We start from the raw sequence: 27,945 nt of genomic DNA on the forward strand, positions 1-27,945 counted from the left end.
GAGGACAGCCAAAAAGAAGAGAAAAGGAAATCTCACTATGGAGGCTCGCTCGGCTGCCTGCAGATGCCTGAAACTAGTCATGAGACTCAATCCAGCCTTCACTCAAAAGTTATTTTAATTCACCACAACACAATGCTACTATTTTTATCATGCTGTTTCAGCCTGACTCTGGTAGCTTAATGCATTTATACAATAAAAAATTAACTTCGTTCACAGAACTGTAAATAGTTTTATTTTGTCTTACAGAATAATTAGGTGTCAGACAAATTGAAAAGACAAATTTCCCTCTGCATTCAAACATTTTATTGTCTCTAGGTAACTAGCAAGGAAGCTGTATAAAACTACAGTTTTTCCAATTTTCTCATGAACTCCAAAGTATTTTGAATTTGCAAGATTCTCTGATGCTTACTAGTTGAAACATTGGGATTAGTTCAACAATGTTGTCTGCAGGGTCTAAGGATACTTGGATGCATTTAAACTGAATGAATACAGGAAGAGCTATTAAAAGTAATTTAAAGTAAAATGAGAATTAGGTCAACAATTTGTATAGAATGAAATCTCTCATAGAAAAAGGGAGATATTTTCATATGGCAGGGTGAGTATATATATATGGGTGTGTGTGTGTGTGTGCATATGTTTATATGTATATATGAGACAAAAATTTGCAAGAGCTACTTAGGCAAAAAAAAAAGGCAGAAGAGCTTTAATGTATTTCAATATTCAGATGCATCCATCCAATTACCAGAATGTACCAGCTTGCTTTCAGCAGTGGCACATAGTTATTTAAAAAGAAAATACTGTGAAATGAAGGACCAATGGAAGCTCATCTATTTCAATTAACTGTCAAAAGGATCATAAAATCAACTGTAATATATATTTATTTTTCTAATTTATAAAGACAAACCAAGATGAAAAACATACCCAAATAAAACTCAGCATGGATTGACCCATCGCTTGTAGTTATCAGAAAGAAATATCACACATAGTCATGAAAAATCAGCTCTAGGGATGAACATAAAGACATGCAATAATCAGATAAGATGCTGTGAAGTGGTAGTAGCATTTTCATATGTGAGGACAGCAAACTCTAAGAGACCAATTATTAGTCACCTGAGGACAAACATTAATGAGTTAAATGGTTTACTGTTCTGAGTAGTACTGAGTACTTACTAAAATTATGAGCCATCAAAATAATGCATGGAAAAGCTGACAAGAATGTGAGCTAAACAAATCTTCTTTTTGCCTCTTTCATGTAGACTATTGCCATTAACACGTAAATTAATAATAAACCTGGGTAATTTTAGTCCACATCATGAATCACTGTAGACCCTTATGCATGCTTGGCTTCCCTCCAAAAAGTCACGAAAACAAGTACATTTCATAGTCTATTTGCCCAAACACTATTAAGACAGCAAAAATACTTCACCCCACATGCTGTGAAAAAGCTAAATTTTAAAGGAGTTCATCCCTAACAGGGAGCTTTCTTTCTAGCTTTTCTCACTCCATACATTTGTGTGAGTACACAACATTGAGAGCAACATGAAATTGCCAGTATAGATAAGGTAGTTCTGACAGTTCTCACTATGCTTTTAAAATTCATAAGAATCTTAAACCATGAGTCAGAAGAGCAGAAGCTGTTTCTCCTCAGCCTCTGGAGTCATCTGGTAAAGCAGTGAAAGTGAAAGGCTTAAATATCATGATCTCAGGATCCTTGCAAGTATCAGCTGCTAGTGTTGTTTACACATCTTCCTAATACAGCAGTATTCATTGGAACAATTAATAAGCAAAAATCCCCTTACAGCACAGACTTTCTTTATGGTATTTCTGCTTAATAGATGTCCATCATGTCTCTTCATAATCTGAATAGATAAAGCTTCCTCCTATCTCTATTTCCTTCCTCTCCTTTCACATCAAAGCCAGGTTTGAGTGGGATGGATCAGTATCACCAGGCAGCATTTCTGAGGATGTCACTCATGAGCGTGCAGCCACAACTCTCTGGCACTGCTTCACAATAAAAGATTTTTGTTGCTACACACTTCCAGCTATTGTTGCATTTCCAAAGATCATCAGAAATAACAGGAGGCCATCAAAAAACATGTCAGGCAAGCCTGAAAATTTAGTCAGTATTCATAGGAGATTATTCTCCAGTTCTTGGTCTTTGCAAAGTACCTCTCTCATCATTTCAAAATGCTCCTGAGTGTTTGAAGAACAATAATTTACCAGAAAAGTGCCAAGTTGCTGTAAAAATCTTACAAGTTAGCTTCATGGCAAGCATGCATCACATCTCAGCCATCCTCAAAACAGAAAATATGAGTCAGCGTGTGTCAGCAATCAGACATATTTTTCTGACAAGCAGATAAATGTCTGACATCTTTCTGTCACTCCTGACAATTTTGTCAATTTTCTTGGGCTCTGTTTATCGGCTGTGATCCTAAAATTCCTGCAGGCCAGTGTGGAAAACCACAGATCCTGCTGCTGCTTTAGGCTGACCTACATTCCCCAAAAGATTAGGCAGCCCAAAATACCGTCTTTAACTTTCTGGGACACTTCTGAACAACAATAAGCTTCACTAGGAGGAAAACACATTAACACAAGCTCCAATTTGCATCAGTTTTCTCTCCTGGCAGAGCCTCTGAAGTAGCAATGTCACTGAGGGGCTGGCACCGCTCTCAGATCTTCTGCTGAGTGGTGTTTGACTGGTGATCGCTTGCCTTTTAACTGCTTTAGAAAACAGCAGCAAAGCAATCCTGTCAGGGCTGTTTTATTTACCCCAAAGAGGGGGCATGTGGCCTCTCAGTAAAAAAACCCAAAAACAAAAATCCTAATTAGATCAAAGTCTAGAGGACACATCACCTCCTTTGTGCAAAATAGGTGCTGGGAAACAAAAGATTCTCGCAAAGTAGGCTCTGCTTTCTTCAGCTCTCCAAACACTGCATTCATGTACATAATGTTCACTATCAATGCAACTAAAGAAAAAAATGCTGGATGGGAGTCCCTGAACCTCATTTGTGGGAATAAACTGTGTCCTTTCTAGGGGGTGCTTACTGAGGGTATGGGCTGGGGATTCTGCTCCAGACTCAGAGGTATGTACATTATACATTAAGCATATAACATGTGGGTCTACCTGTGTAACTGGGTGCCAAAGGTCCTTGCCTGGTCATGGAGACCTACTCAAGCTAGTGGGGGAAGCTACAAGGCCACCTAGGCCCACTGAGCTCTGCTTCAAGTAGACACCTGCATTAAGCCAACTAAACAGCTCTCCATTCGTCATATTGCCATATTTTACACTCAGAATTTTTGAAATAAATTTTTCTTCAAACAAAAAGTCTTTGCTTAATGTGGCAAATTTTGAAAAATTTTGGTGATGAGGTGCAGACATGGTGATATAAAAAAGGAAAAAGAAGGAAAACTAATGAAGTTGTGACATTTGAAAATTATTTCTCATCTGTGCAATTTAAAGAGAATCAAGTACAACATGTGTTATAAGGAGAGTGTTTCAGTACGTGGTACCTTTCCTAGTCTGTTGTGTAAAACATTGTGACTAAAAGCAGAAAGATTGTGTTAATATCATTCACAATAATACTTACATCAAGTTTGAAGATCTTCCTTCACAATACCCTAGTATAATTATACCTGTGTAGAAATATAAATGAAAGTGGTACCAATAGTGGAACATGGCATAGAAACACTTTATAGGTGAGTGACAACAGACAGGAATTTGGAACCCAGTGATGGCTGTCCCGCCTGAAATTGACTTTCCCTGCCTTCTTCATGAGCACCTCTAACAGCAAACCCCAAACAGGGAACCAAGCCAAGCACAACATCAGGTCCTAATCAGTGGCAAATCCTGTAACTGGGTGCTAGCCACAAAACTAGGCTGAGGTGTAAATACCCAGGGATGATATTCATTCTTGCTTCAGTGGTGTCAGGTATTAATGCCTACTTACTTTCTGTCCCAGTTTTATGTTTTTCGCTTGATTTATGAATCCCAGTCTTAGTACCCTGTTGTTTCAGCACAAAAGAATCTGAAGTGAAAAAGGAATTGCCAGAGAAACTCCAATGATCCTAGGTAATCCTGCAATGTTTTGGTGACTTCAAGATGCTTAGACCTTTATAATCTGACCAGGTTTGAACAACTTTTAGGCTTTTGCCCCTGTCATGAATGAAATGAGCCCTAAACAGTACTGTCACAGTCTCCTAAATATTTTTTTTTTACAGATACAGAGGTTAGTCACAATGAAAGAAGAAATATTCAATTCTCACAGTATACGAAATCAAGAGTGAAGATGCTTTTAATTTATTAATGACATAAAATTGCTACCAACCAGTAAACTACACATTCAACATTCAATAGCAGTAACACAAGCAAACCCCAGTATTAGATGCTCACAAATGTTAATAAACAGCTACACATTTCTAAAAACCTTTCTGCTATTAACTCCCAGAGCCTTACACACCCACACCCCTGCTTACAGAGGTACATTCCATCCAAACAAAATTGCCCACACCACTGTGTGTCACACACATGTTCCCATTTTTGGGACCACGATGTTCTGTGAGAGATGTGGATTACTCTTTGATAAAACAATAATCAGACAGAGCAAAAGACTGTGCAATATAGATGATTCAGCAAAGACCCGTCAGCATTTAAAGAGGGCTGACAGTAGGAGGCCTTATAAATTTGTTAGAGGAGACTTAATTTGAACAGGGCCAGATATTGTAATGGTGAGGTGGGGTACAGTAAAGAGGACTTTACATTTTCTAGAGGTAGGTGGGTTTTTTGTTTTTTTGGTTTTTTGGGTTGTTTTTGCCTTAGAAGTCAAACTTTCCTTGCTATTAAAGAAGTTACTTAAGCACTCCTGTGTAAAATCAGAATGGTCCATAAAAAGATTCCTTTAGGCAAAATGCATTTCTTGCTACAAAGCTTATTTTGATATTTGATATTCTACTGATTTCAAAAAAGTAAAAGGGATTACTGAGTTTGTTTTCTTTCATGCCACTCTTCTACTGGTACAGTCTCTTGTACATAATAGGGTTTTTCTGCCTGAAAAAAACTAATTTAACTCTATTGTCTAACATGATGAATCCAGCTAAAATGTATTGCTTGTTGCCCAAAATTTTTAAAGTGGCTGAGCTTCGCACTGTCTTACTTTGTACTCTATGTACTTTGTAAACACGTGTAAGGATCAACTGAAGAAAACAGAACACAAAATTACCTTAACCATTATAAAATAGCGCTTTTATGAAAGTATTTTGTTATACAATTGTCCAGTAGAAAAACATTAGTCAAGGTTTCAGAAAAAGAGAAGGTGTGATAGACTTATAAAGATGCTGAATTACAGTAATACCTCAATTTACTTTGTAGATCTTATTATACTTACACAAAACTTGCATTCTCTTTCCACTCTGAAGATTCTTCAAAATCATTTTAATGATTCAGTTTGGTGATAAGAATTGAACTGAAGTTGATGATGGCAAAAATTTTGAACTGTTTAATGTCAGTCAATGCAAAGTCACGCTTCAGGACCTCACTACTAGAGAATAAATCTGCCTGTAGAAGATAGAAGATGAGGTACCATAGGAAAATCCAGTAACAAAAAGATAATTAATTCATAAAACTGGCAGGGAAAATCTTCCAGTTGTGTGTTTATTGTCTTATAATATTTATTGTCAACACAGAGAGGTGGAGCAACAACATGGTAAGCAACAGCCATGGGGGAGGTTATGTTCTTACAAAGCAAAGAAACTTTGTCTTACTTTGTTCTGAGCAGGCAGTAAAGACTTGAAGACTCATAAAGTGTTCTTTGATTGCTTTTCATTTTGTAAGGCTTTGCATTTTCTGCTGTCTTTTGGAAAAACGCTCAAATATTATGAAAAGAAGAAGAGAAAATAAATAAAGATCAAAATGTAATCTGAAATAGACTGTGGCCATGGCATTTCTGTTCTGAGAAGCAAAATATAAAATAATAATAAAAAATAATCAAGAAGCATAGCACCCTATGGAAATTTCAATTTCCAGATGAAAGAGATCTACAGGTGGGTCTCCAAACAAAACAAATATTTTAAAGTTCACTAAGTGTGATGAATGAGTTCTTATTATTAGATTGTGTGAGTGCCTATTTTTATGTTATATAACTAATTTCACCACTGTGTTTGAAGTATGATCTTTTTTTTGAACTCAGCCTCATGAGAAATGTGCTTTTTTAGCAGAACTGCAATTCACTAGGCAGAAGTGCAAATTCTGTAGACATATTACCTGTGTCCTGTATTAAATGTAATGAGGCAACTTCACATGGTTCCAGGCCAAGCAATCAGTAAACACTTGGGTAAATTAAAAGCAAGACAGTCTCTGGAAAACATTCTTGAGGAAGGAATACAGCTTTAAGTTCCTCACTTCTGGGCTTTGACTTGGCATTGTGTTGCTCTTTGCATTCCAAAGGGTATAAGAAAACCCATGAGACCTCCTTGCCTCTTTGGAAAGGAAAATATCACCTCCACAGAATAGCTATGCCTAAAAATAGCTTCCATTGAAAGATATGTAATGAAACATACAAAATATATCTCACATATATAGTTTATACATCTGCTAAAAATATTGAAATACTTCGGGTTTCCTTTGGGGACAAAACTAGAAGCTTTTCTAAAATCTTTCAAAGTTTACTGAGTAATAAACCCTCTTGCAAACTGGATCAAGAAACACATTCAACACTGACCAAAATTCGTATTTTCCCAGGGTTTGTTTCCCACCTTGGTAAACCCTTGTTAGACATGGCTTTGCCCTGTATATGGCACCTTATAATTTTGATGACCTTTTTCAAAAAAACAATAGCTCGTTCTTGAAAATAGAATCAGTGTGCTAACCCAGCTGTCATAAATAAGGTTTTCCCTAGTTTCCAAATGGGACCAATTTCTTTTGCTTGTTTTACAGCAACATGCAGAATAATTAATGCAGTTTTGTTTAACAAATTAATTGCAAAACAATTCATAACACAAGCATTTGCAAGTGGAATATTTAGGTTTCAAAATATTTCACAGATAATCGCTACTGACTTCTCATGGTGAAAGCAGGTATTTGTGAGACAAGACAACTTTTGGGATGCAAAGAACAAATTCCACCCCCAGCCAGACATGAAAAACCAAGTTGCTACCTGGGTGCTCTATCTATTAGTGTTGAGCTTACCTCTATATGTCCTTCTTATAGCATTCCTAGGATGGTTAAAATCATCATTTAGAAGAATGTAGGTGCAGTTATGAGGGCAGGACTTCTTAGTACTCACTTTTCTGATTGTTTTAATTCTGTCTAATAAATACTATTGCCTGAGTCACAGACTGAAAAACAAGAAACCATGTCAAGGACTGAGTAGAGATTTACTCTTTACTTTGGAAACAAATTTGGAGGTCTAAATGGTTGGAACAACAAAACCAATGAGCCATGTTATAAACAAGGGGTCATCTGCATTGGGAAATTCCATTGCTTAGAATACCCAAAATAGATTAGGAATAGTATTTAGCACACCTAAGTCTGTGGACTTTTCAAAATTATACTAAAAATATTTTTGCTTCAATCTGAACCTAAATATTCCTGTTGCTCATTAATCTACAATACAGGTATTAAATAAAGCCACTCATGCCAGTTCAGATTACTTTAGATTAGTTCAGATTTCTGTAAGGAATATATGAACTTCATTAACAAATTAGCATGCACTCACACACACATAAAGGCAAGGAAAGGTCTGAAAGAATAATTCTGATCTGGTCCAACCTCCCTGCTAAGGCAGGGTACTCTAGAGCATATTGCTGAGAATTAATGGCTTTTGAATATCTCCAGAGGAGACCTTCACAACCACTCTGGGTGAGCTGTTGCTCCTCTCTCACTCTCACAGTAAAATTCTTCCTCATGTTCAGATGGAACTTCCTGTGTTTCACTGTGACTATTCAAGATGAGAAAAAACAAATCCCAGTTGTTGCACAGGTGAGCTATGAGCTCCTAAAACTGTATTTTTCAAGGGCACCCCCGACTACCAGCTGAGCTATTGCAGTCCTGGTGCTAGGCAGTCTGTAGTTAAGCTCTAACTTCAAAAGCATCCTCAGACTTTATTCATTTAACAGACACAGTTGGTGTTTCTTCATTGCCCCACTGCTCATATTTAATATATTTCCTTAAGAATGTCCATTTGGCATCTGACAGCAAAAGTTACTGCTTGGCAGCTGTGATCTCTTAACCATTTTACAGAGAAGCACAAACCTTTGGATCTATCTTTCCCTCTCACAAAATATCTTTTTGGAAACTCTCCTTCCTCCCCTCATTTCTCCCACCTCCAAATAACCCTGGAGGTTAGTGGTTCACTTCTACATGACTTTTAGTCCCTAACAGGCTTTTTCTAAGCAAAACACTCCCAGCTGTTACTCAGCTGCTATTGAAAGATGACAATCTTAACCAGTGATGTTCACATGTTCTCCTAAAGGCCCCATTGCAGTGCCTCTACATGCAGACATCTTCAGGAAACTGCTCAGAGGGCTGTTCCTCACCAGTACATTGAGCATCTTTCTGTATTTGGGCTACAAGTCTGTTCTTCCAAGACCAAATTCAGCTGGGAAATGCAGGGAAGGGCTGGATAAATATTAGTCCTCAAAGGCAAATCCCAGTCTACCTCATAATAATGTCTCCAGCAAATGGAGTGGTTTTCTAGACATTCTGACTGAAAACGTGTGGGAAGCCATAATTGCTCTAGTGTTTTATGTGGGGGGATGCTTATGTGTTTGAACATATGTAGTTTGAAGGATATGAAAATTAATCCATAGCTGGAGATAGATAGCCTATTTTCATTACTGCTTTCTGAGGTTTTCTGGAGACAAACATTTACTTAGAGTTTTAAAAGTCAGCAATTGAATTATGTTAATTAATCTTTGGATTTGCTGTCCTTAATATGTTTGCCATTTTAGTAGTGGTTCAGAAAAATAAACAAATAAAATTAAAATCCAAAGCCATTTTGTGTTGCCTCACACAGTAGTAACACCACATCACTTCTCTCATCCTATTCTTTCTGAAATAAACACACTTATACAATTACAAAAGGAGCAAAGTGTTCAGTGCAAACAAACAGAATCAATCAACTGAAGCAGTTAACTCCTGGTTTGCACTCAGAGAAGGGCATGGAGCATTAGGTCATTTTACAAAGGAAAGATGAAAACAAATAATCACCAATCAGAAGATAAAAGATCACAATAAATGAGAAATACTGCTGCTAGTGTAGCACTACTATAATTTAATAAGTGAAAAAAAACTGTCTAATTTTCCTGCAGCAAGAGTATAGATTATTTGACATGAGGAAATGCCTATCTTTTTAGATATGACCAGACTCCTGTAAAACACAGACTGTAGGAAATTGCTCATGGGGAGCACCTGGAAGCCCAGGTGCTGTGTTGAGAGGGAACAGGATGAGAAGAATGTGTTGTAGTACATCAGCTGGAGGAGCTCACCCTCAAAATAGAGGACTCAAGTCTTGAACCAGGTATGGCACACAGTGAAAGCAAACAGGAAAAAATGCTGCTGAGAAGCAATTACATTTTCCACCAATGTAAAAAGTTGGTGCTTTCTTCCATGAGTCTATTTCCTTTGAAATATTTATTTTTACACTCATTAGATTTGTATATGGCTGTTGAAGACACTCCTTTGATCCAGTTTTCCCTGCTTTGAGACTCATAGGTCTGTCTTGGTTCATGGTCGTATGCTTGGGTAGAGATAATGGGAAATATGAAGCAAAGAACAATCTCCCATGTAGTCCGAGGTGTAATAGTATCTGAACAGGTCACTGCCTCAAACACATTCGTCAAAGACCTTATCAAGGACAGATCAAGCACTCCATCATGAATTTTCAAGGCTCTTGATAGAGCATTGTAGGTTATGCAGCTGATACACCCTGCCAACAAGAAACAGAGCAGATAAGACTGTGTAAAATTCTGTCACACATGCCAAGGTAAAATAAATGCACTTTACAGATAGTGGACTTGTAGTTGATCATGTGGAAATTCTCCTCTGACATTGGAGAGGTGGGGCTATCTACACTATTGTGTCAAGTTGCAGAACAGGGTCCTAAGGAAAATAAATTATGAACAAGGAGTGGTTGCAAACTTAGAACCAGGTAATCTGAAAAGCATCTGGTTTTAGACAGCAAAATCCCATCCAACAACCAGCAAAAGTTTTCCTTAAGCATTGTTTTAAAGGCAAATTCCAAATAGTCAGTGGCTAATAAAAAACAAGCTTTTAGAAATATCATCTGCATAAGAAAGAAAGTTAAAAAATACCCACAAACTCACTGTGTAGACTTCAGATCACTGAATAAAATTTTGGTTGCTAACAAATGACTGACCATTGGTAGAAAAAGCAGCGTGATAACCAGCCATGTTCTGTTGATATAATACATAATCCAAAGCACGATCTGAGTCCTGAAGCCATGTCCTCTCTAGACACAGACCATCTAGGGATGATATTTCTGATTAAAATGGGGATTTGTGGATGAGTATACATACAGAAGCAATGGCAGCGGCTAATCCAAATCGGGAAAGAGAAAATTGTATCAAAACTGAAAAATGCCAAATTCAAAAATGCTAGATTTGTGTATCTGACATCCCTACATAAGTACAACTAAACAAACTCTTCCAATTTACGTTTGAGTCTTTTGAGTTGCTCTAGAACTCTCTTGTCAAATTTGTACCTGTTTAAATTGGTTTTGGTTCATCTCTGACTAACTGCAGGCTCATGTATGCATTCAATCCCTGTTGCCCGTGCTCCTGACATGAGGGGATGAGCTGGGGGACAAGTGTGGCCCCAGGGAAGGCTGTGCCCTCTCCAGCAGAGCAAGGCCAGGGAAATCATAGGTACAGCCTCTCCCAGGGATTCCAGGAAGGATGATAGAGGAGCCTAGTCCCAGACAGGAATCTCAGGAAAGAATTAAAGGAGATGCCTGAAAACAGGAATGGAGTCAAGGATACCTAGGACCAATCCCAGAAGTCCAGCCAGAAAAGGCAGGACCAAGCACAAGTACTCTGAAACATCTTGGGCAAGGTGGAAGTGGAGGCCTGAAGCAAAACAGAGACCCTAGATCAATGTGCAGAATCCTGTAGGGATGTTCAGGCTGAGGCCAGCACCTACTGGTGTATTAAGAGCTGTGACAGTCTTTGAGTTTTCCTATTCATCAAGAATATTCCCCTGTGACTAATTTTACAACAGCTGCCAAAAAAAAATTCTCCTGCAAATCTAAAACTTGTTGATTGGAGTAAGTGGACCTGCCTCGATCCATCTTGCCTGGACTCCCACAAGGGCACCATTTGCCCATGGTGCCAGAGTTCCATTTAGGCTCAAACCTGGGCACCTGGTGGGTTCAGAACCTTTGTCTTTCTTGGGCACAGTGCCCCTGCCAGAGTTATCGCTGTCCCTGCACTGTTGCTAGCTCCAGGAGCAGCCCACTCTTGCTGCTTACAGACACAAAATCACAGCAATCTGCAGCATGATGTGTCTGACTGGGAGAGGTCCAGGTATCATTGTTAAGAAATGTAAAGTAGAGCTGATCCAGACCCCAAGATCTCAGCCAACAGGAGTGGTGGAGATTAGAGTGACTCATTATGTCAACACATAATTTACTTCTACAATTATCTCAGGTAAAGCAGAGATCCTGCTAGCCATCAGTTCCACAAAAGGCTCAAAATAAAAAGAAATTAAATTGATTGACTAGAAATTTCAATTATGCCCCAAAAAATGTGTTTCTTTCTCTTTCTACTGCCTATAGAGAAAATTTGAGATAATTTCCACAGATGCAGGGATATGTAGTGTATGTGTACTGTAGTACGTTAAAAAGTAATATGGAACAGTAGGAGAAGATTTGTGGAGTAAAGCACCTGATGCTGAGGATCTGATATGTCCTCTGTGTCTCAGGTATTTTATGTGGCTTGGTCCTAGTCTCACTATCAGAAATGTACATTGGCATGTCTATCATTAGAATATGTAGTACAATAGGTGCATTCTTGGAATCATGTTTTGCTTTAGCTGGGCAAGTCCATTTGTGTGTTCTGAGGGTGCTCTGTGATATGAACGGATGTTCAGTAAATTCTGGATAACTGGGAGATTTGTTCTAAGACACCAGTATGGATGTTTCCATATTTGTGTGAGGTGGATGATTTATGCCCCTGTTACAGACCCAGTGTCACATATTGTTTTTCTAGCTGATTGAAAAGTACTCAAATTTCTGCTCTAGTGAAGTGTTACCTGCAGGTACAGGTAGATTAGATATCAGTGCCTTTACAAAACTCAGTTTTCAAAACTATTACATTTAGTTTCGTACTGTAGTCTCTGTGCATGTGTACAATAAGAGTCAAACTCTTTAAAATAATAATAACTAAAGTCCCCAGTCTCTTATTTCTTTCATACTGTTACTTCAGAGTGAATGACTAAGATGACAAAGAAGAGGTGAGACTCTCATCTTTGGAAAATCAGTTCTAAAAACTACTTCTCCAATATCCTCCAAATATACTTCTTTATTAAATTTCCTAGCTTTATTTTCTTGTTTCCTGCATATTCAGGAATGAACACTAGTTCATTTACATCAGATATTTTCTTTTTACCATCACTTCTGTGGCACATAATTAAAATACCCTAATTTTATTATACCATATTATAATATTCTAATAATACTAAATGCAATTTCATCAAAGTCCCTGATGTACCAAAACCATACCAAAATAGTCACAAAACCATATCTACATATATGCAGTAAAATAAAAACAATTAGTCCATACAGGACTGATTTCACAGCATCAGCTGCCTGTGCTGCCCTGTGGGAAGAGTCCTCTCTCACTCGGTGCCTTTGAAGGCTTGTTCTTTTCCATTTGCCTTTCTGTAATATAGAAACCCCATTATTATCTGAAAAGGGAAATGCTGCAGTGAAATTACCTTTGATAACCTTCCCAGTTGTCTTTATTTGAGAGTAGTTTTGATGGAATGAGTACTTGTTGGGGAACTCCCTATTTGGCAGAAACCACCCTGTATGACAGGGAATAACATAGCCAGGAAGAGGGAAAGGATGTAATACTTCTTTGAACTAAGGAAAGTGCAACTCTACCTTCTTTGTCACGTCTTCACTCTCACATTTCATTCTGCTCACACCTCAGATGCTCCTTGAAGGCTTATTCCCAGGATTTGCATTTCTGGAAAACAGGCCTTGAATATTGACATTCCAAACTTGAAACAATTAATATTATTTAACCATTCTAAAATATGTATTGTCTTATGAAGTAAGTCTTTCTAGCAAGCATGGGAAATATTGCTGGAAATAATCCTTATAATCCTAAAAATCCTATCACTCTTTATCTTCCAGGAGGAGTGATAAGACTTTATTTAACTAAATAATAGGGATGGATGAGTAGGATTTTCTCAAAACAGCCAGATATCTACACTGTGGAATGAAACATTTAGTATTGCCATTGTAAAGTCATATTTTACATTGAAATCCATGCAGACCAGAAAATGTCCCCATTAAAAATTTTGGAACAATTACATTTAGCTTGTGTTGACTCTTTTGCACACAAATTACAATCAATCATACATAGAACTTCAACAAACAACAAGGTCCTTCATGTTTTTCCTACTTAGCTAATCTGTAAAATAACAAAGAGATTTAAGATGGAAAAAAAAATTTACTTCCATGAAAAAAAAATGAAGTCAACCTAGTGCAGCATCCAGCTTAAGCAAAGCTAAATCTTAAAAAATTTGAGATCCATGAATATGTCCTCTGTGATATTCCCTGGGAAAATAAATGAACAAAAAAAAATCAAACAAAAAAAGTAGTTCTAAAATTCTGTGGGGCAAGTGAATTCTGTGATAATAGCCATCTGATTTTGTTATTTTTCCAAGCTAAGTGTTTGAAGGAACCAAGAAACTTCTCACTGAGCCATCCAAGTCCAAGGAAGTGTTTGCAACATTTGTTTTTAATTCTTATCATACATGTGTTCATAGTGGGATTTCACCAGATAGCTAAAGTTATTTATCTCAAAGAAGACAAAAGTGTGCAAAAATCCCTAATACCGTAATTTAAAAAGGGAATATTAATTTCATAAGAGGCTTAATACAATATTGTTAAAAGATTAATATTTGCTTTGAGATATGGTTGAGCACAGAACACCAGCCAAGTACTGATCATCTTTACAGAGGAAACATAGAGCTGGAATTTTCCTTGGATAGGCAAATGTTGAAGTAAGAATCACTTGGATACTTAGTCTGCAACTATTCCTATGTGAAGAGGTAGGGAGATTGCACAGCTGTGAAGATGTATTCTCTCAGTTTCAGCCTGGGTGATTGATGGCTTCCTCTGACAGCCCTAACTGTGGCTTTGGAAAGGCTCAGAGGTTGGAAGCTGGTTTGCATCTGACCCACCAAATCCTAGGAAAGGAGCTGAGGAATATCCTGCTAAGAAACAGAGCTCTTCTGATATATCATAAACCACAACAATGAGAACCAGAGATCTTGTTTGAGTTTTTTAGCTGTGACAGGTGATAGTGAAGCATGGTCTGTCCATGGCAGAGTTTCAGGTTAGATGGCATAAATCACCTCTGTTTAAGTTGATGGTTACAAGTACTTTGCAGTGTAGCTTGTGGATCTCTGTAGTGCTCAGAATGACAAAAGTCATAGCAGAAACTACAACACAGAAATGCTGTAAAAAGAAAATTTGTAACAAGTTGGAAAATAATTATTTTAATGGAGGTATGACATGACTGAGTAACTGTGAATAAATTTTTTTTTCTTTTTTTTGATAATCTTTTTTGTGCAATCTCTTTAACAAATATAAATATACAGTAAGACATTTCTCTTACTCTCAATCTGCTGGTACATGTCAACAATATGTGCAAGTACTCACATTTTCAGGTATTTTATCACATTTTGCCTTTATCTTTTTGATATGTATTTTAAAGATTAATTCCTTTCCTTTGCAGTAGGAAATAGAGACAATATGAACTGTCTGAGCAAATAAACTGGTTGAGTTAGCAACTGGAAGGAGTGAAGCACTACTAGCACTTAGAGAGATGTTTCCAACAGCCACCTTAATGAGGTGATTTCCTTTTGAAGTCTGCCTGACCCATGGGTAATAGTTTTACAACAACTCCAGCACCAAAAGCAGCTTACCAATATTCTTGTCCTTTAAGACTCACTGTAGCAACCATGTTCTGTGTTTTAAATTAAATAAAAGTTCTACAGATACACTGCTGCAGTGCTTCTCAGACAGAAGAAAATTCTTTCAATTATTTTGACAATACAGGCCTTTCCCTCCTTATTTGCACAAAAGTCAGGGTCTCAGATGTGTCCTTAATAAAAGTTTGGATTGTGGGGCTAGTAAAGAATGAGTAGAAAAGTAGTGCACCAGAGGCAATGAGAGTCTTCATTCTGATTCATTTGTTCCAACCACGCAATTGTCTGAAAAATAATTTATTTGAAGGTACTTTCTTTCTCCTCTGCCATGCCCACAGCTATACTCGATCTCATTTCTTTATCATGTATACATAAATTTTACATCTCTGGTTAGATGAATAAATAAGATGTGATTTATCTGCAACAAAAAGCCATTTACTACTGTGATATCTAATGAAGTCTAACTCAAATATCTTTTTGTATAAGAGATGCATTTTTTTCATTCTGTAATTTTCATTTTTAACTAGGAAATATCTTAGTGAAGCATTTCAAAACAAATCAGTAGAGATAAAAATACTGCAGTCTGGTATTTTGATTTAAACTTTGATTGAATATATAAATAAAAATGAAATATTGGAAATGGTGACAGGATAAAAATGTTTGTGTTGGACTAAACCTTCAAGCAAGAAATTCCTTTAACTTTTATCTTTCTCCCTGATCTTTCATTCATACTTATTCTACAAATTAAAAAAGGACTTCTACACCCTGCAAATATTAAGGTTTAACACATGCCAGATTCAGTGTCAATCTGAATTCAGTTGAACCAAGTATTCAGGAAGTTAAACATACATATGTGTGTGCTAGAGTGGGACCTTCTAGGAAATCTTACTGAGACAAAAATATAACCAATTTTTCTTTTCCAAAAATGGCAAAAATTACTTAGATGAGACTTAAGCTTACAAGTGATTAGAACACTTTTCAAAGTATTTTTCAGTATTTTTGAAAATGTGCCCCCTCAAAATGCCAATCACAGCTTCTGAGCACTTAATTTGCTTGACAGTTTCAGTACCCCTGCTGCCAGTGGGAGTGCCTGGTGTGAGGCTGTGGCTGAACTTCTCACTGCTGCTTTGGCAGGCTCCAGGCACAGGAAAGGCAGCATCAGTTCTCTGCAGACTCTGCCACAGCAACAGTTGACCCAGCTGGAAAAGAAGGTGGGAAAAGAAATAGATGAATTGAGACCTTTCAGAACTCAGTTATTAAAGAGAAGAAATAGAGTGCATTTCAAAGGTTTGCTTGAAAGCTTCTTATTGACAAATAAATTTGTTAAGGAAAAAAGAAAAACAGAGGGCTACACCATCTGAAAAATAGCTTTTAAATATTTGTCATTGCTATTTTATAAAATAATTCCAGAATCAATTTTGGCTTGTTTTTCTAACAACAAAATATTTCCAGCTTCTTCATTCTTGTTTTCCTTTTTGTTTGTTTTGTATTTCTTTATTTATTTGTTTTGGTTTTTTTTTTTCCCAGATGCTGCAGTAAATTATTTGTAAGAAAGGATAATTCTCTTAAAAAAAAAAAAAAAAAACAACCTAAAGTCAGAAACTTAAATTATGGTGGATTTTAGTTCAAAGTCATTAGGAGTAACAAAGATTTTCAAACATGTCTAAAGGAGATGGATGACAAAATGCCTTTAAAGCAAATCTTTAGTATTCTGGCCAGTTTCTTTGAATCTTAGATACAGGACTATGTGTCATCTGGCAATATGATGCTAAGACAAAACATAAAATTTCAGGGCTGCAGACCCTTATACAACAAAGTGACAATTAAAAAAACCAACATCTTGATCCTTCTTGTGGAAGCCTGGATTTCCAAGTCCACTTACTGCAAGAATGCAGATGTGAATTATGATATTTTTTTGTCCTCGGAAGCCTTCACTTTTTGCTGTGAACACAAACAAATAAAATCAGATTAAATTTCCCAGGGCTTAAAAGAAGGGCTAGAAAGTCTTCAGACAATATTTTTTTTCATAGAAGACATTATTAATATAATTTCCTTTTCTTCATTAGAGTTTGAATTTTTGTAGCACAATTTCAGCTGAATTTGTTGAAGAATATCAGTAACTATGTTTTTTTTAATATTATTCTTTTTGGTTAAAATTTTCTTCATATGCTTTTTTGAACCAGCACAGGACTAGCAGTCATGTATGTGATATCACATGGAAAGAGCAATTGTTATTGTTCATTAATCACCACATCAGCCTGTTTCTGGATCAACAATAACATTCTGTACAAGGGTCTGCCAGGCTCCTCAGTGACTCTCTTTCACTGAGAGAAATTTAGAGTTCCAGGGCTTGTGAATTTCAGTACTTTTAGTGGCTTGTGAATTTCAGTACTTTTAGTATTCATACCCTCATCTCTTTGCAGAAAATTTTTCAGACTATATTCTGAATATTTCAAGGACATATATATATTTAATTACATATTAAAAATCCTATAAAAGTCTTGAGGAGATGGGTCTTCTTATGAATACCTGCTTTGTCCAGACTTGGTGACTGTCAGTGAGCAGCAAAAAGGTGATAGGATTCCACCAAGCCCTACCATGGCTGTGTTAAGGTAACTTACAAGCATGCTTACAAACAGAATTCCATGCTGACTCAGTAAATAATGCAGAATATTTACAATAAACATGTTTATTTCCTTTGTTCCTCTGCTGTAGAACCAAAACATAGTTGTTTCTGAAAATCCATGTCAGACTAAAAGAATGGTAAGCCATATGATGAAACTTTAAAAATAACCAAGGAAATTGTGCTTAAATTTTCTTAAAAAAAGAAGTCACTCTTCAGAAAGATAGAGATGTTGAAACTTACACTGGGAAAGGTGAAAGCTTTGGATAACTGGTTAGGAAGTGAGGAGAGATTGTAATGGTAAATGGTTTATAACAAAAATGCTAAACTCTAGAAAACTGTGTATAATCCTTACCTATACAAGCTATCCCATTTTTAAGATGTAAATAATGACAGCCATCTGATCTAATGAATATAATGGTCTGTTCACACTTAGTACATTATTATACTGTGGTTTTTTTAGAAAAATTTAGGAAGAAGCATAGCAGCCAAAAACAAGTCAGCCTAAAATTCATGTCAAGAAAAGAGGGGTTTGGAGTAACAACTCTGCAATCTTTGCAAGGGAAAAGTAACTGACAGTGGAAAATGCAGAAGTCAAAGACAGTCTGACCTTTGAGTCAGAGAAGATGAAAAAAGTTGTTCAAAATGCACTTTTTTAAGAAAAAAGAAAAGAAAGAGGCATTGAGTGCAGAAAGCTGAAAGCAGAATCTTAAAACAGTAAAGGGGAATAAATGAGTAGACATGAGGAAAATGCCATGTTCATGTTCAAATGTAGAAATCACCAACTAGAACAGCAAGAAGCCTTTTCATATCGTATCCCCAACCAAATCTTAAATGTGTCATTGCTCTCTCTCTGCATATTCTGCAGTTTCTGTTCTTAAGGGTATCCTCGTGATCAGTTCTGATCATCTCTGAATTCGCCTTTGGGCTTAATTGTGAGATAATGATGGACCTGATGATCTTGGTCAAATTAAAATGTGTTTAATGAATCCAATTTTGTATAAAACAAACCATGGTTACTTCAGACAATCTGCAGATTATGCAGGAGCCATCCTCCCCCAGTATAAGAAGTCACCAGCTCCCAATCTCCATCATTATGGAAATCTCCCCTATTCAGTCTAAGCACAGACTATCTCCACCTTCAGTACAGATGGGGGTCCAGGCCCTCAGAGAAGATCATGTCATTCTTTTGATCCATGCCATTCTCATACTTTAGTCACAGATTTTAAACAACCCTCTTTAAAACAATACTCTTTTTCAACTTCTTGTTGTAATGTAAGCAAATTTAATTAAATCACACTAATTCTGAGCAGACAAGATGGAGTAAAGGAAAAGGACTGAACGGTTAAGCAAGGGATTGATTCTTAGTCTGGCTTTCACCAAAGTTCCAGCAGCATGCTATCATGAAGAAATTCAGGATCAGTCAGAGATGATAAATCAAAAATAGAAAACTCACAACTAGTTCATAGTGAAATCCCTATGAAATGAAAAGCCCGTAACAATATTTCCTTCAGTCTGTAAAGTCATGTTTGAAACCAGGATGTCTTCAGTGAGGAGGTCGTGGCCTCTCCAAAGGTCACCAAAAGTAATCATAGGGTTGTGAAACATTGAAAATTTATTAGTTACAGTAAAAAAAATCTTGCCTTTCCCGTCCCATTCTATCCTTCCCCTTCAAGAACAAATGTCAATCTGTCATCAAGACCACAAAATGTATTCATGGATAATTCCTGCAGGCTTGTCACTCTTACTATGTGTATGTGTTTTCCTGCTGGCCTATAGGAAATTCAAAAGTTTCCTGGCCTCCTGCTTTCTGTTTTAATTTATGGAAGCTGCACTGGAATTCTAATAAGATGGATAACAGAGCACACAAAATTCTCTGGAGGTTCAAGGGCACTGAAAAGGCATGATTTCAGAAGTGAAAAAACATAAAATAAAGGATCATAGAATATCCTGTTTTGGAAGGGACCCTACTCTTGGCTCGGCATGGAACAACCACAAGAATCACGGCATGTACCTAAGAGAATTGTTCAGATGTTTCTTGAGCTCTGGCACACTTGGTGCTGTGATCACTTGCCTAAGAATCCTGTTCCCGTGTCCAACCCACCTCGGAGTGAAAACCAATTATTAATATCCAGCCTAAACCTCCCCTGACACAAGTTCACCTCGTTACTTGGTATGTTGGTATGTTCATATCAACCTGAAATACTGTGGAAAGGGCTATGGCAAATAATATTCCAAGATGGTCTGCAAGGTGTCTGGTTCAACCCAGACCATTCTATAATTCTATAAAATAATGTAAGGTAGATATACAACTTCATGAAATCCCAGAGTAAGGCAGGATGCAAAAGTAGTTGCAGCCAAGAAGGAATGGCAAACTGCCTGCTGTGAGTATGCCTGAGGAAAGAAAAATGTGCCTTTCCAGGATGATCAGCAAATCCCCACCTCATCATTGCAATTGAGTTTCAGTTAATGCTGCCAAAGACAAGAGGGAGGACTGGAAAAACATGAAGGACGTATTTCCTGACTACAATAGCTCTTCCTCTGAAACTCTCTTCTGGCTGTTTTCCCTGGCCTGGGCCTGAGATTCCCCCACACTGGGAGCTGGAGCTCTTCCAGGTACCTGGCAATTCTTAGGAACCTGAGAAGAGAGTAGGGACACTTGGATGTGAAACACTGGTGTTTAGTGCGGGCTATCACACCAAAGGGAAGAAACAAGAATGGGAAAGAGGAACTGAGATGGGAATGTGGACATTCTACTCCTGAGGAAAAGTTGAAGTGGTTCCAGGAAAGAAAAGAGGAGGCGTGGCCTCACTGAGGTCCCCTGGATCTTCCTGACCTCTTGGCATCTTTCTCCGCTTTTGCTTACTATTACCCCACGGTTATTATTTATGATGGTGCCTGGGCAAAGCTGAAAACATCATTTCTGAGATTATCTGTTCAGCTCCTTGGGGATGGGGGTAAAAAGATTCTCATCCCAAGTCCATGCAATTCTGTGCTTATTCTGATTACCCCATGGACCAACACCTCCATTGGTTTCATTTAGATCTGTCTCACTTTCCTATGAGCTGTACACTATTTTTCGGAGGGGCAGCAAGAGACCTTTGCCTCATGGAAAGGGCACCTTGGGGAAGTACTACCTAGCTGTAAGGGCACAATAATTCTTCGCTTTCTTATTTGCTTCTGTTATTTGTCTTTTAATTGTTGCTTTCATCCAGTCAGTCACCCTGTTGCTTGTCAGTACCCAAGGTAAGACACCTTGATGTTTAATCATTTGCTGCTGTGTACAATAGCTAATTGTCTCAGCAGAGAATGCCAGCTTTGTGTTACCTTGCAAAACATATCTCCAGGTATCTTGTCAGAGTTTGGTGTGCTCCAAACACCCCACTCCAACAAAATACAGCAATCAGGAAATAGGCACAGCCAGTTCATACCTATCTGAAATGTCAGAATCAAGGGAACCAGCAAGATGAGAACGGAGCTCAAACATACCACTCTTGGTCTAACAATAAAATTCTAAATTTATGGGTAAAAGAGCTCTTAAAGAGTCAGCATTAGACTCTCAGCAATCTTTGGGACTGAAATCAGAGATATTTCTACTAGAAGCAAAACCTCCATCTGAACAGACAGGGCCAAGGTTTGTTCAGGGAAAACTTTTTATGTTCTGTTGTAAGGGAGTGGGATGAAGAGGTATAAAGAAAAGCAGAGATTGGGTTGGGTAGCTCATTTACAAAGTCTAGTCAGGACCAGGAAGTTATCATGCAATGTGTTGAAGTCAGAAAGATGATGGAAAAAAAGGCCTGCAACAACAAAGTCAGTGGAGAGTCAATTAAGACCTGCTTCCACACAATAGATTATATGAGACATATACCATAGCAAATAAAAAAAATATTTGTCTGAAGCTTATTGCCTGAAAGAACAAGAAAGTGATGAAATGGAATCAAGATGTGCCTTGAATGGTAGCTGCAGCTTTATCACTTTGTAAAGATTCTTAAAAAAAGCCCCATGAGAGGCAATTTTTGAAAGGTGGAACCATCTGAGTCCTGATCAGATAAAAGATGAACATTTGGGCCTTATGCACAACTCTGTGTCCATGTTCCCACCTAAGTTAGGCTTTTCCATGTATCAATTCAAATGAAGATAACGTCAGAGCTGCTTCATACCTTAGACCAATAATTAGCTATGACCAGTTTCTTTTTTTCTTTCAGCCTCAGTTTCCAATGCCAGTCACATCCACACTGTGAGTTAGGTGAAAATATCACTTGGGACTTTAAGTTTTATATCATTGTAACTTACAGTATCATAAAAAATAAGTCATACCTTAAAACACTTGCTTTAGTGGATATCAGACAACTATAGAGAGTAGGAACTACTATAAGAAACTCTTGAGATGATTTCAAGGAAACATGTCTGTGACATCTTAATTATAAAGACACTTTTAGCAACAGTAATGGCTTCTTTGAACAATAAACACTGATTACAGAAGAACCTGGAAGGTAAAAGTCAGATCTCAGGTTGTTTCAGATAGTGTTGAAAGCAAATGTTTTGTTCCTGTCAAAGTGTGGACTCTGACACCTTTCCTTCAATCAGCTAAATTTTTAGGGTTTGGAATCTTAATTCCAAAATTTAAAAGAAGGAAAACCATACAAGATGAGCTTTTCGTTGGAATTCATATTCAAATCACTGAAATATTTATTTCTAAATATCTTAGGATCAAAATATAACACATTCACATTCACATTATTTGTCACATTCACATTTGATTATTGGCCGATAATACGCAGAATCTATGATTACAGTAATTAATATGGATTAATACAACATTAATTGAATTTTTAAAGCACTAGTTCTGGAAAAAGATCTACAGAAAATATTTTATTTATCGGTAAATTTGTCAAAAAAGCAGACTAAATAAAAGAAAAAGTCTTTTCAGATTTTATGACAAGATTAAGATGGCAGTACATATCTGCTTTTTCTGAAAAATTAAGATTAACAATAAATCAGGGTCACTCTCCCATGATGCAGACAATGAACGTACAGCACAGATGTGAGAGTGACACACAGGTTCATAGGTTTTAGGTTTTTAAGGCCAGAAAAATAATTTGAATTATCTTGTATGACATCTGCTATAATATAATCCACAACCCCTCATCCTGTTTTTTTACTTCATTCTAGTAACACACCTTACTTTAAAGTATTCCAATAAATAGTAGAACACTTCTATAAAACTCTACAACCTCCCTTTTAAAATATTTTTTTTTCTCATGAAGTATGCTGTGGTTAAACATTGGGCTGTGGGGAAACTTTGGGCTATTTACAACATTCACTGGAAGTGCTATAACTGTACTTCTCCTTCCAGACCTTGCCTGCAGGTCTGATGTAACTTCATGGCTCTTTTGGTCATTAAACCAGTGTGTTTGAGGTGGAAAAAGTATGTTTTATGACAGGCAGTGAGGCATCTCACCTGATTTCTTCATAAGAAAGAGTTTTTTTCCTTCTTGGCATTGCAAATGGCTTTAGGATTTCAATATTAGGGCCAAGATAACAACTTCCTTTGGAGTTTTACAAGACTTTAATATGAGAAAAAGACATTTCCTTTCTGGTGGAGACTATCACAACCTCTTTGCCCAGCTGGACCACTATAGATGTGAAAAAAAAAAGGCTACAGATACTCTAATGCAATGTTTTAAAAAATCTCTGACTAGGAAAACTGAAACCACATATAAAACTTGTGTTATTACACAGTAATTGTTGGGAAATTTGTATTTGCTTTCTAAAAAATTTTGACAGCCAAATTTGTCAGGTTGCATGGATGAAATTTGGTTTTGAGTGGTGCTCTAAATAGACCTGTCTACCTGATCTAGAGAGCAAGCCAAGGTCCTACTAGATCTAACTGTTTTTGTACTTTCTACATCTGTTTTTACAGTGGATTTTAAGTCTAACAAGTGAGAACATATTTTAGGATGCATGCATACAGTAATCCTAGTAACAGTGTCTGTTCAAAGATGCTTGGTGCCCCTCTGTTTCTGTGCTTTATGTAAATTGGAAAAAAATTATGTCCTTCAATTGTGTTATGATCTGGCTTTGTCTTCAACAAATGCTCAGAGATTGAGAAAGCCAAATGCAAAGAAAGTAATTCAGATATGCCTATGCTGACATGTTTTTGTTTCTCTTTTCAGAGAAAAAAAAATTAATTGCTTAAAAAATATTATCCCATTGAATAAGGAATGGGTTTCTGAGGCACAACAGAAAAACAACTCTTTAAATCTAGAACACAAAAACTTGTTCATACAAAAGTGGTAGCACTATCGATATGTTATTTCTCTCAGATACTGTTGCTGGATAGATTTATTGGGAGCCTCCTACAGCAGAGTAGCTCTTGAAACAGCTCTCAGATCTATAAAGTTGACACAAGGTGTAGATGACCCTATCTGTAGCTGACACTACTGCTAACAGTGCTCTTCAGACAGTCAAGATTAAAAGATCTCTTTAGATGAGTGCCCACACATTAGTTGTGTATCAATGTGAATGCTACAGGTTACACATGCTAAGTTATTACTTTTATCACTGTGGGAGGAGGATAGGTACTGTATTTCATTTTCTAACTTTCTCAGAAGTCTCTAAATCTTTCATTCTTGCCAAAAGTTTTGATTTTCTCCTTTTTTTATCCCACAGTCAAAGAACAGAACGTACCTGATGGAACCTCTTCCCCCTGCTACCTTTTTTTGAAGCTTTTGTTACAAGGGCTCTCATAAGTAACTAAGCTTAGTAAAATCTAAGTTTTCTGCAGACACTAATTTTAAAGAGCAATTAGCTATAGCTTCTGCATGAAGGGGAATTACCAGACACCTTCCTACCCACTCTGTTTAGTAGGTCTTCATTCTGTCATGGTTGCTCTTCTCTTTGGAAATCCCAGTAAGAGGTACTGAAGAGCCTATTCCAGCAGTCACATCCTGAAAGCCATTCTGTCTGTGGGGGGAGCTCTTCTGAGATGCTGTCTGCCATGTATCAAGATGGATACGAAAACCTTCTGTCTTTCAGGCTAATTTGGAAAGTAATGAGAATGTTCAAATATTTGAATCCAGCTGTCACCACTCACTCAGGGTGACCTCACTGTGCTAAGGCAGAGTTATATTAAGAGCTGCTCTGAGACAGCTCCAAATGAGATGATATGTCTACATGATACAAGTCAGGGTTCATAGAAAGAGAAAAAAATCATTAGGGTAAGGGGAAAAAAATAGATACACTTTCAAGCAATCAAAAACTTTCTGTTAATAAAGTCAGCATACTTCAAAGATAAACACAGAACAAAAAAGATCAGTCAAACAATTTTTAAGTTCCATTCAGGTGTGGTCAGAAACAATTTTTACTTTGTTTTTCTTAAGATAATTGCTTTTCAGAGCTAGTTCATCCATTGTATATGGCTCTTTACAATGATGAATTTGCTGCTTTTTCTGTCAATTATTGCTTCTGTGTTATTCTATATCTTTAATAGAGCTGATAAATAGACTCACCTGTAGTGACAATGAAGGATCAGTTCTCTCTCAGATCACTAGGAAGATTCTTTATGCTTATAGTGTCTTCTCTGTCAGTCATAGCCATATTTCTCTCTGCCATATTTTCCATTTTTTCTTAATTAATAGAGAAGCCAGTTCTCCACCACCTGGTAAGACCATTACTGCTGGGATCTTCAGTAAGGGGACACACCTGAGCCACCTGTTTATATTTTTCATTTTTATGAGCTCTTTCTGGCTCCATCCACATAATTCATACCCTAATTTATTGAGATGCACACTGAAAGCAATGTGACAAAAAGGACTGTGCATTTCTAGCTGTGTTTTTATATTTCCTATCACAGCACTAAATTACTTAATATGATCTTTGCAACTTACCTATTAAAAATTTAGGCTAGGAAAAAATACTGTGTGGTTTTAGAGCTGCTTTTTAATGACTTATGCAAACTGAAAAAAGAGATAAATAAAGTATGGGGGTTTTTTTGTGCAGTCCATCAAGGTTGCTGCTGTTAAGCCCCACACAAAATACATCAGTATTCACATTTCCATTTTCTGCTATTGAAATATTTGGGTTACAGAACAAGCTTAGATGCCAGCCACTTGCCTGCATTTCAGCTGGTTACCTTACTTCTTTGCATTTAGCAACTGTTGGCACGGCAGCTGTTGAAAGCACAGTTGAAAGTCCTCTATTAAGACCCACCACTTTTTAAGATAAAACTGTTTATGCAAGGCTTACAGACAATCACGACATGAGATACTGCTACCATCTTTTGACAGGATTTCCCTGTTACCTGTGTGATTAATGAAGGATGCATGGACAACAAGATCAGATTTGACAAAGGTTATACTTCTATACTGCTCCTGAGTACTTGAAATAACCAGCCCAATTTGTGAGATCAATTTTGCATTTGTGTGCCTCTTATTGACATAGAACCTGATTTTGTAGTGAGGGTAGCTCGAGGATGCTTTTTGTTACTGAAAGCAGATTGATCATTTAAAGTATTACCAACGTAAGCCTTCACGAAAGGTTTTTTATAGCTTTACCAACTTGATGAATTTGTTTTAACTTTTTTTACAGCACTAGGCACGTATTAAAATTCACAGATTTATTTACTTTGTCATAAACTTCAGTACAAACTGTCTCCAACAGTGACACCTTCATTACTGATCATGTAAGAGCACTAATAAGACCCACTTTTGCCTCCTAAGCAACACCAAGGAACAAACTACTCTTTTAAAACTGACTATACAGTAACTTTCTACAGTCTGATGATAATATGGCACCACTGGATGGAATTCTAAATGAAAACTGTTAAGTGTTTTACCTTCTGGAAGCTGTATTACTTCCTCTTTTGTTGTGTTGATCTAGGACCTGACTTAGAGGAGTGGGAAAAGTAATGAGGCTTTCATAAGATAGCGAGTGAAGAAGATAAATGCAAGATTGAACTGACAAGCTTTAAGGTGGTAATGCTGTTGTGTGCACTGGTGACAGCTGGTTGGAAGATTGTGCTGAAAAGAAGTGGTTCTCTAGCTAAAATGTGTTTGATAAAAGAAGAAAAAAAAATCTGGGCTTGTCATTTACCTTTGAAACTAATCATGTTCCCCAAGAAAATAAAAAAAGATTGTTCTTTTCAATAAGAAGACATGTGCCTGTGTTGCTAAAAATGTAGAGTAGGAAATTGCAGTCTAAGTGTTCTGAAAGCCTTCTTCATGGGTAAAGCATGTGAAACATGCCTTTATAACAGAGGCAGAGACAAGCAATAAATGAACTAGTTACTATCTGCACTAAGACAGATAAATATGACTCAAAAAGAGAAAAGTACCTGGAAGAAGGAGCATCTGCAGAGACTTCAGAATTCCAAGTACCTTCTAAAAAGATGAATGACATGGATTCACTGTGCATATTTTTAATAAACATAGTCACTCATCTCTATTTAGATTTTTTTATTTTACTCAGATCCTTTTAGTATCTAGTTAAATCACATGTCAGTCATGCACACACACATAAAAACCCCAGCCATGTCTATATTTATGGCTGCTGCCCCAGGGATTTTGAGGGCCAGCTCTTGAGAAAGGACAGCTAATCAGTGACTCATGAAAATGGAAGGGGTCAAGGCTTACCTTTTCCACTTCCATGAAGTCTAAAGATGTCAAAACATGAACAAATCAATAAAATGAAAGGCTCTCTGTTTTGCCAAGGCACATTTTACTCTACAGTAAAGATGATCATACAAAAAATGTTTTCAAGTCTTGAAAAATTTTTAAAAATCCCACACATAAACAAAATCTAGCAAAAAAAAAAAACAAAACACACCACAAGACACCTGTATTAAATTTGAGGAAATATTAATTTTTTTATGAACGACTGTCATACAACAGTTAAAATTACGTTACTCAATATGATATTTGTATTTTGCTCTACTTTAGAGACAAATGTATATTTTTTTAAATCTTATGTGAATCTAATCCAACTTGAATATATGGAGCTGCAACAACTTCTTTCAACTTAATTTTCTGAGACACCTTACTTCTTTGTCACTGTACCCTTTAGTTAAAGTTACTGCCCAGTTAAAAAAGATTATCTGTCTAGTCCTCTACATCTTCACCAATCTTTAGGTTTGTGCTATACAAAACCC

Source organism: Haemorhous mexicanus, chromosome 3 (genome assembly GCF_027477595.1).
Source record: "Haemorhous mexicanus isolate bHaeMex1 chromosome 3, bHaeMex1.pri, whole genome shotgun sequence".
NCBI classification, from domain to species: domain Eukaryota; kingdom Metazoa; phylum Chordata; class Aves; order Passeriformes; family Fringillidae; genus Haemorhous; species Haemorhous mexicanus.